The 10,126-nt window shown below is 45.7% G+C and overlaps 1 pseudogene; it reads right to left on the bottom strand.

The window, feature by feature from the left end:
• Positions 1-1,222: 1,222 nt before the first annotated feature.
• LOC109301570 lies at positions 1,223-5,525 on the bottom strand (annotated as a pseudogene).
• Positions 5,526-10,126: the final 4,601 nt, after the last annotated feature.

Genomic DNA, 10,126 nt, shown 5'->3' with positions numbered 1-10,126 from the left:
TTATTTTGTGAATTGTGTGTAGGTGTTTGCATACCGAACAAAGTTAATATCATGCAGCAACCTGCAGCACTCTTAAAAGGATCTCAGCATCCCAGCTGAGAATTACTGATCTACAAGATTTGCTGCTTTGTAATGAGATTCCTGGATGTTGTTTTAGCCACACTATAAATGAAGCCTGAAATTTGGTTTGCAATGTCTATGTTACTACATGAAGCAAAATAAGTTGCCAGCAGAAATTCTGGACGCAAGGCTTTTTTAAAACTGTCAGTGCCTTGGAGGCACTGCTAACAACACAGTATCCTCCATTTGGCTTCTACCCTCTGCTTATTCAGGTCACAGAGGAACCCTCCCTTGCCCTTTTCACATGTACGCATGTCCGGACTTGGGCTGAGGATGTTACTTAAGTCTCCTGTTGTGTTCAAAGTTCAAGCAGCCCTTGCACAAAGAACGTGACTTTTGAATTTCCTATTTTTTTGCATAAGATCAGGATGTTGCTGCAGCCCTGACTCCTGCACTCAGCAGCGCCTGAAATGCCTGCGACTCCTGAGATGAAAGGGACTGCTTCTTCCACATTAAAAAGTTCTATCATGTGCTTTCCTAAAAAGCAACTATAAGAAACAACAATGTGTTTCCCACCCTCTCTGACTGGGAGGCTTGCTGTGAGCAAAGGAAAGGAAGGGTGGAGAACCTGATGTTGGTTTTAACCACTGCTATTTTACTGAAGCTCTTTGAATCTTGCCACTAATTCACCAAATCTCTGGTGCTGTCAGGGAGAAAGGCTCCCAAGCATGCCTTGCCCATGGGGGCAACATGTAGGGGGTGCATGAGGGTGCGCATGCACCCTCTGAGCGTGGCAGTGGACCCCTTGCAAAAAGACGCCCAGTTGCCGCTCGCCACCCTGCCACCAACACTGCTGAAGGCATCTGCGGGTGGTCCACGATTGCCCCTGGCCACCACCACCGCCCCTACTCCCAACAATGCTTACCGTTGCCACGCTCCCACCACCACGCTCCCACTGGCAGTACAGCCATGTCCCCCCAGCCACCGGGGCCACGCGCCATTCATGCTTGCCTAGATGCTCCGCTCACATACAACAAAGCCAGAAAGGCAGTGGTTGATATGTTGTGAGTTCAGCAACAACACTCTGGATACTCCTGTGTTGAACTACAGTTATTTATTATTATAACTCTCTAGAATCATACCCAGGATGGATCTTAACAATTGCCCTCAGTACAGGGATGCAGAACTTATACTTCCTCTGCTTCTGACTTGACCCTGTCCAGTCCTGTGGAGGGAGAGGAACCAAGAACTTCTCCGGCTCCACATGGCAGAGAAAAGGGAGTCCCCAATGCTGCAAAAACCACCACAAGCAAACTGAACCCCGCAGTGCTGAACATGAGGGCTTTGGCCTTCAAGGGACAGTACAAGGAAAGCACGATAAGGCATAACACCCCTTCCCCCTAGACAGAATAGTCAGCCAAACATTTGGGAGGACTCCACTTCTGCTGTGGTCTTCCCATAGAACCGGACTGAGGGAGGGGTTCAGCGGGTGATGGCCCTGTCAGCCTCTCTGGAGACTCAACAGCGACGGTTCCTTCTGACAGGGATGGAAAAGGGTTTGCATTGGTGGAAACAGGTAGGCACTTCCCCAGTGAATCCAAGTCTGTCGGTGGTGGATTGGTGCTTGGAGATTGCTCAGGTATAGGGTTATCAGTAGGAGAACGTCCATACAGCTAGTCCACATGAGGTCTCCAAACCTGTCCATCATCAGTCTGGACTGTATATGATACAGGTCCTGCAGCACTTACAATTTTAGACTGAACCCACCGTGGGCTCGTCCCATAGCTCCAAGCAAACACAGTCTCTCGTGGCATGAAAAGACGTAAAGTACCAGATGCCAATGCAGAGTCCAACTCCTTTTCTTTCCTAAACTGCGTGTCTCTCACAAGGTCTGAGTTAACACAGTCAAGGCCTGTCTTGAGATGATGACCCATAAGAAACTCTGATGGGCTGGACCCTGTTGTAGGGCAAGGAATTACATGTTGAGCAAACAGAAATCTGGCCAGTCTGGTAGGCCAGTCTCCTACAACGATCCTTTTCAGTGCATCTTTTGTAGTCTGCACCATTCGCTCAGCTTGCCCATTGGCCTGTGGCCTGTGAGGTGCAATGGTAACAGTTCGAATGAGGTTGCGGCTGGGAAAATCTTGGAACTCTGCTGAGGTGAATGCACGGCCATTATCAGAAACTATAGCATTGGGCACCCTATGGGTTGCAAACAGCTGACAGAGAGCTGTTATAGTGGCAGCTGATATAAGAGTTGAGACAGCAATCACTTTGAGCCATTTTGAGTATGAGTCAACAACAATTAAGAAGTTCTTACCTTGAAAAGGGCCAGAAAAATCAATGTGGGTGCATGACCAGGGTTCCTTTGTCATTTCCCAAGGGAATACTGGTGCCTTCAGTGGATTATGATGGGTTGCTTGACAAATGCTGCACTCACTCACAACCCTTTCTATGTCATTGTCCATACCTGGCCACCATACATAAGTTCTAGCCAGCGCTTTCATCCTTACAGTGCACGGGTGTGCTGCGTGCAGCGTTGTCAGTATGATTTGGCGTCTTGCTTCTGGAATTACAACACGATTTCCCCACAAGAGGCAACACTTGTGGGCAGACAGCTCATGCTGCTGTGATGAAAATGGCCTGAATTCCTCAGCCAATTTGTCTGCAGGCCAGCCCCTCCACACCCAGTTGAGGACACAGGCAAGGATAGGGTCTTTTGCAGTCATCCTTGCTATCTGATCAGCCTGAAGAAGGTCTTCTGGCATGGATTCTAGCATGAGGACTTCTGCTGGTGGAGAAGTAGCACAATCAGGTATTTGTAGTGGTAGGCGGCAGAATGCATAAGCATTTGCAATCGTTTTCCCAGGTTTGTACACAAGTGTATAGTCATATGCATTTAGCATGATGCTCCAGCATTGCATATGGGGAGACAAAATAGGAGGAGTTGGTTTGTCCACATAGTAAAAATTCCAAGAAGGGGTTTGTGGTCCGTTCCGATTTTGAATTTGCGGCCATAGACGTAATTGTGAATTTTTTAAACTCCTGCAATGATCGCCAATGCTTCTTTATCAATCTGTGCGTAGTTCCTCTCGGTTGAAGTTACTGTTCTTGAGCAAAAGCAATGGGTGCATCTGTGCCATTGGGCAATGTGTGACTGAGGACAGCGCCAACACCAAACGGCGAGGCATCACAAGTAATGGCCAGTGGCTTCTGCTCATCACAGTGAACAAGGACAGAGTCTGATGTCTGCAACTTCTTGATACCCTGGAAGGCATCGTTGTGCTGGCAAGTCCACTTTCACTGGGCTCATTTATCCAGTAAGCGATGAAGCGGCTCTACTATGGTCACTTTGTCTTTCAAGAAGATGTGATAACAATTCAGAAGTCCTAAGAATGCTTGAAGATTCTGTCTCCATTTTAGTATAGGGGCATCATGTATTGCTTTTACCTTGTCTTCAACTGGGTGAATGCCAGAAGCATCAATTTGATATCCCAGAAAGTTGATACTGGAAACTCCCAGTTGACAGTTCTCTCTTTTTACTCTGATACCTGCTTTATCGAATCTCTGTAAAACTTCTCTGAGTCTCTCAGTGAGTTTCTCTCTAGATGGCCCCATGATCAACACATCATCAAAGTATGGAACAACCCCGGGAATCCCTGCTAGCATTTTCTCCATGAACCACTGGAAAATTCCTGGTGCTGCAGAAATTCCAAACTGGAGGCGCTTGACAGGGAGTGCTCCCCAGTGTGTAATTATCGTTTGGGCCCCAGCAGCCTTGTCATCCACTATCAATTGCTGATAGGCTTGAGTGAGGTCATTTTGGCAAAAACCTTCCCTCCTGCAAGAACAGACAGTAACTGGTTAATGGCAGGCACTGGGCATGGGTCCTGCTTAAGTGCTTTATTAACAGTGCACTTGACATCCCCACAGATACGAAGACTGCCGTTAGGTTTTAGAACAGAAACAATTGGTGTGGCCCAGCTTGTACGTACGATTGGCTCGAGGACCCCTTGTACGGTAAGCCGATTTAATTCTGCATCAATTTTCAGCTGCAGTGCGACAGGTACATGCCGAGCCTTCATAAGATAGAGGCTATTGCAGGATCCATTTGGAACATCACAGGTGGACCTGAGTAAGTTCCCAATTCCTCGGAGAATACCTGGGGAAACTCCCTTGCAAGCCTTTCCAGACTTTCTGTGCAGAGACTGTATACGCCTTGAATACTGATTCCCAACGCTGAGAACCAGTTTCTTCCCAGAAGACTTTTGCAGGAACCCTTAGTGACAATGAGGGGTAGGCGTTATCTAACAGATCCATACTGGACATCTACACTGCAGCTACCCAAAGTTTCCACAATCTGTCCATTGCAGTCATGCAGGAGACACTCAGGTTTCAATAACTTGGGGAGAGGGTGCTAAAACAACTGGAAGAATGTGTTTCATCTATGAGGGATACTCCCAAATCCGAGTCCACTTCCATTTTGCACTTCTTTCCACTTATTACTACAGTACCAATCACATCAGACCTTTGAGTTTCAACAACACCAACATTTTGAATCAAATACAGTTTTTGTACCTCCCGTTCTGGGGAGGACTGATTGGGAGTGAAAACATTTGACACAGTCTTTTTGTCTCACGGAACTGGCCTTTGAGCAGCAAACCCTCTCTATGTGCCCCTTCTTCTTGCAGGCGTGACACTCCGCCTTCCTGAACCTGCACTGCCTTCGTCTGTTGGCCATCACAACTCAAACATGTCTGTGGATTAATTGGTTTACATGGTGCTGTTGGTGAAGGTATAATCTGCTGAATTTGCTGGTGATGATCTGATTTTTGATCTTTTTGGAGTAAGTGGACATTGCTGGAGAATGCCTGGCGAATTTCTCTCACATTACAGGATGCTGCTTCAGCTCCCAAGGCTTTATCTTGTGCAGTTGCCTGGCGAATTTCTCTCACATTATAGGATGCTGCTTCAGCTCCCGAGGCTTTATCTTGTGCAGTAGCCAAGTTCAAATTTGGTTCAGAGAGCAGGCAATGTTGGATTGCTTCATCCTGAACCCCACAGATAAGACGGTCACAAAGCAGGCCATCCAGGAGATCCCCAAATTCACCAAATTCAGCAAGGCAATGGAGCTCAGCCAGGTAATCTGCTATGCCTTTGCTGGCCTTTTGGTCCCAGTTAAAAAAATTAAACCTCTGCATGGTAACATATAGCCCTGGGCAACAATGTGCCTTTAGCAGAGCAATTAGTTCAGCATAAGACTTAGTGTTTGGTAAGGCAGGTACTGTGAGGAAACAAACAATGGCAAATGTTTTGGCACCAATGACTGTCAGGAGGACCGAACACTTATATTCTAGGTTTTCCTCTTTGTTGGCTTCCGGGTAATAGGATAGCCTTTCCGCAGAAGAGTCCCGAGAAGCCAGCTGGCTCACATCAAATTCTTCTATATGCCCCAATGTAGCCATTCAAACTAACATCAGCTGCAATAGAGAGAAAAGAAGAAGAAGAAAAAAATACTTCCTGCTGATCACAAAACACAGCCTGGTCTCAGACCATTGTTCCACAATCTACAGGTGTTTTTTCAGCAAAGGATCCCATCCTCATCGCCAGATGATGCGTTGTGAGTTCAGCAACAACACTCTGGACACTCCTGCGTTGAACTACAGTTATTTATTACTATAATGCTCTAAAATCATACCTAGGGTGGATCTTAACAATTGCCCTCCGTATAGGGATGCAGAACTTATATTTGCTCTGCCTCTGACTTGACCCTGTCCAGTCCTATGGAGGGAGAGGAACCAAGAATGCCTCTGGCTACACTTGCCAGAGAAAAGGGAGCCCCCAATGCTGCAAAAACCACCACAAGCAAACTGCACCCTGCAGTGCTGAACACGAGGGCTTTGGCCTTCAAGGGATCGTGCAAGGAAAACACAATAAGACACCACAGTGGTGAAGGCACTCCCGGAGCATCTTCCTTTGGCTGTTCTCAAGCATGCAGAGGACAGAGCTCTCACCAGTGGCAGCACTGGGGGGAACCACAGACCAACTTAATTGACACATTTCCAGGTTTAGCACATTTGAGGGTACAATCAGTCCCTAACCCTGCTCCCCTCCCATGCAGGAGTGGGACTGGCCATGAAAGCTGGCTTCCTGAAACGACAGGGGATGAACAAAGGCCACACAGGCCTTCTGCGCTCTTCAGGTCACCTCTGGAGCTCCCCTCCCTTTCTTCCGCATTTCTCCATCTCTTTGGAAGTGAATGCAGTTTGATTAATATAGAAATCACATGTAAGAGTTGCTGAGTGAAAGCAGCAGCCCCTAGTCACGAGCCCTCCTTCCTAGACGCTTTCTCAGACCTTGATTCACTCCTACACACTTTTGCAGAATGGTTCCTATGGCAACACTGCTATCCGTCCAGATGCCACACACTTCTCATTATCGTGTTCATTTCCATCTCACCCATGGGTAAGTGCAGTTTCTAGGTGAATCATGAGGGGAAGATCAGTTTGGAAACCTAGCCAAGGTCCATTAGTATTGTTGTTGGCAAACCTGTCTTTGCGACGTGATGGATCTGGTGCTTTATCACCTCTGGTAGACGGGAGCTTACCATTGAGCATGTCTCCCTGCCATACTCTGATTGCTCAGAGTTGCTACTGCTTTATAATTTCAAGTTGTCATCTCTTCATTCTCCTCTTGATATATGCTGCCCACGAGGTACTTATGCTCCAAGTCTGGAGAGACTTCATGTACCTGTTACAAATGAACAAATTTTACCTGCTTTTTGGTCACGGGGACCAAACACCAAGGATTCAGACATGACTTTTTTTCTTAAGAGAGAAACCATGCTCCTTTCTTGTGCTGAGTTCTGTTTTAAATAGAGAATTAACTTGATTACGTTAGCATCTTCAAGTAGACTCGCTAGCTCAGGGGTTGGCAACTATGGCCTGTGGAGCCCACACTAGCTCCAGCCCACAGAGCTGGGAAGCCTCAACAGCATTCAACACTTGCATCGCAGCCAGGCAGCAGGAGGACTCAGCCATGGGATCTGCCCAGGGTCAGTCCAGCCTACTACTGGAAAGCATTGCTGACCACTACTCCTAGTCTTGTTTTGCAATAAAGCAGTAATACTTTACTGACCACTAGTTTACTTGTCCTAAAAACATCCTCTGTTGTGACATAGTAAGCTCTGCTGTTGCACGCCAGAGTTAAGACTGAACTCTGAGTCCCAGTCTACCTCGGTATTTCAGTTACTTTGAATTTTCTCACATTTCTTTGGAGCTGAAATTTTCCACGCTCAGCCTCCTCTAGCAATACACTTTTTGAGCAAGATCAGGTAAACTTGTTTCCAGCTAGTAAGGTGTGACAGACACTTGACCTTCATATTCCAATCAGAAACTGTGTAGTGATATAATTAAACTAAATAAAATGAGCTAGGACTCTCAAATCTGCTTTGTATTACAGATTCTAGCAGCACTGGAAAAAAAAAAAAAGGAAGCAAGAATTGAAAAAAGTTTAAAAATTTTTAAGGGGTAGTAATTTATTTTAGCTGTGCCTTGCCTATTGCTGTGGGACCTAAACCTGTTTGGAACCCCCAGGCAGTGCCACTATATAAATGGTTAATGGTAATAATTTAAAATTGGCAGTTTTACAACATGTCAAGCTGTTTATTCTAGTCACATTTCAAGGAGTTCTGATCGTATTTGAGTGCAGAAATTCTTCCGCCCAAAAACCACATACTGGGCTACAGTTTTTCAAGGGGGAAAAGTCTGATTAAAAAAAAAAAAAAATCACTGTAGGAAAAGTGAGAATATTGTTTTTCATTCCAAATGTTATGCCTTTTTGGTTTATGAACAGTGAACATGCAAAAATGAGGTTGAAACTTCTCTCCACCCAGCTCTCATTTCAAGCCGGCATTTGCTTAGGATGCCCCACGCTGCTGTTGCTAAAGATTTTAGACTTGTAAGGCTTTTGGAGTGAACATCTCTGTCAAGTACCTTACAAGATCAATTATACGACAACTATGTACGGGCGAGTTCCATGAACTAAGGATGCCTATCTGATCTGCTGGGGCTGAGAGTCTATAATAGTTAGATACCCAGTGAAAGAGTTTCTAGATTAGAAAACTCGTGACAAAAACCTGTTATGCAAGAACTTAAAAGCTTTGCAAATTGAATGCAATAGGTCTTGATCAAGGAATTAATAAATACTGCCGGTGAAGTCAGAGTCAGCTTCCCAAGCCATACATGTAACACTGGCTTGTCCACTTGAGACAAGCCTCCACTATGCTGGCAGATCTAAGTTGGCAGGGCTTCCCTGGTGAAGACGTTTTTCTTCTGGCAGTTATCCCATCTCTTCAAGCAACTTAAGCTGAGTCAATTCAAATTTTCTCCTGTCCTCATCATTGCATCTGCTTCAGAGGTTTTGCCCTTACAGCTATGTTATCTGGGTATGTGATTTCTTCACACCCCTGGCCGATATTGCTATAGCAGCAAAAACAGTAGTGCAGACCTGACGGGTGTTTCTTTCTCTCCCTTCCTTTCACAGACACACATTTAACATAAACTAAAAGCAAAACAATAGGGACAAGGAAGTCATATCTATACCACCTCCTTACCAAGCTGGGGACCACTGCTGAGAAGCTCCACCTGCTTGCTATCACACAGCCCAAGCCAGCAGTTAGGCAGCAGAGATGGCTCAGAGGGGTCTTGGTATGTAGAAAATGGGAGTGAATAAGTAGGGCTTTTTCCTTCGTGGTAATAGTCCAAAACTACCAACAAGAGGTGACAGAGGCAGGCAAGACAAGATGCTACTCTGCACGCCCTAATGTCTATGAAACATTGAGCAAGCTCAACTGAGTTTGTATGTCATCGATTTCATAGACATTAGTGCCGGAAGGGACCTCGGAAGACCATCGAGTCCAGCCCCCTGCCCCAGGGGCAGGATGTCAACTGGGGTCAAAGGATCCCAGCAAGATAAGCATCCAAATTTCTCTTGAAGGCATTCAAAGTAGGTGCTTGAACCACCTCCAATGGCAGGCTATTCCAGACCCTGGGGGCTTGGACAGTAAATAAATTCTTCCTTATGTCCAGCCTGAAATGGTCTTGCAAGAGTTTATAACCATTTGACCTTGTCATTCCTTGGGGCGCTATAAGGATGCTGCAGGTTTTTCAGGTATGTGAAACTTGCTAGAGGGTCTGCTTGTCGTGCACTGGACACCTCAGCCACTTAAGAACAGGTGGTACTTGTCGTGGTACCCAGTGGTACCCAGTGGCAATCAATGCAGTGGTACCCAATCAATGCACCTGTGGCAGTACCCGGTAATGCACCAAAGGTGTTAATTTCCATGGGCTCATGTATGAACGAGTCCAAAACTAACTAAATGCTTTGCCTCAGTTTACAGTAAGGAGAAAAATGTAGAACTGGTAGACAAAGGCAGGACAGCGAATGGGAATGAGAGTCTGAAATGGAAATTACCACATCCAAGGTAAAAACAAAACCCAAGGAGCTTGTTGCATTCAAGTAGTGAGGATTAGATAGCCTCTATCCCAGAATTTTGAAAAAGTAGCGTATCGAATTGCAAGTTCAATGACAAGGATGTTCAACATGTCTATCACACTGTGGTGGTCCTATGTGACTGGAAAATGGCAAATATAGAACTGCTATTTAGGAAAGGGGGATAAGTGATCTGGGTAACAATATGCCTGTTAGTCTGATGTCAACAGGGTACACGACTCAAATGCATTTTGAAGGAAAGAATACTTAAAGACAGAGATTAATGGAAAATGGGATAAAGTACAATATATAGGTTTACCAAAGGTAGATGATGCTAGATTAATATGATAGCTGTCTTTGATAAGAGAACTGCATTTGCAGACAAATTAAATGCAACAGATCTTATCTATCTACCACCACTCCTCCATCACCAAATTTCTGGACCTGTGGGGAGCCCCACAAGCTGGGTGACATGGCATTGCAGGCTGGAGGCTGAGCACCCCTGACTTGTACAAAACCCCATCTGCTTCAGTTTAAGAACTGTAAGGTGGGTAAGGAATGTGAAAGGAAACCA

This window comes from Gavialis gangeticus, unplaced genomic scaffold (assembly GCF_001723915.1).
Source record: "Gavialis gangeticus isolate Ggan-Ray unplaced genomic scaffold, GavGan_comp1, whole genome shotgun sequence".
NCBI lineage: Eukaryota > Metazoa > Chordata > Crocodylia > Gavialidae > Gavialis > Gavialis gangeticus.
This window is presented reverse-complemented; position numbering and strand designations above follow the sequence as displayed.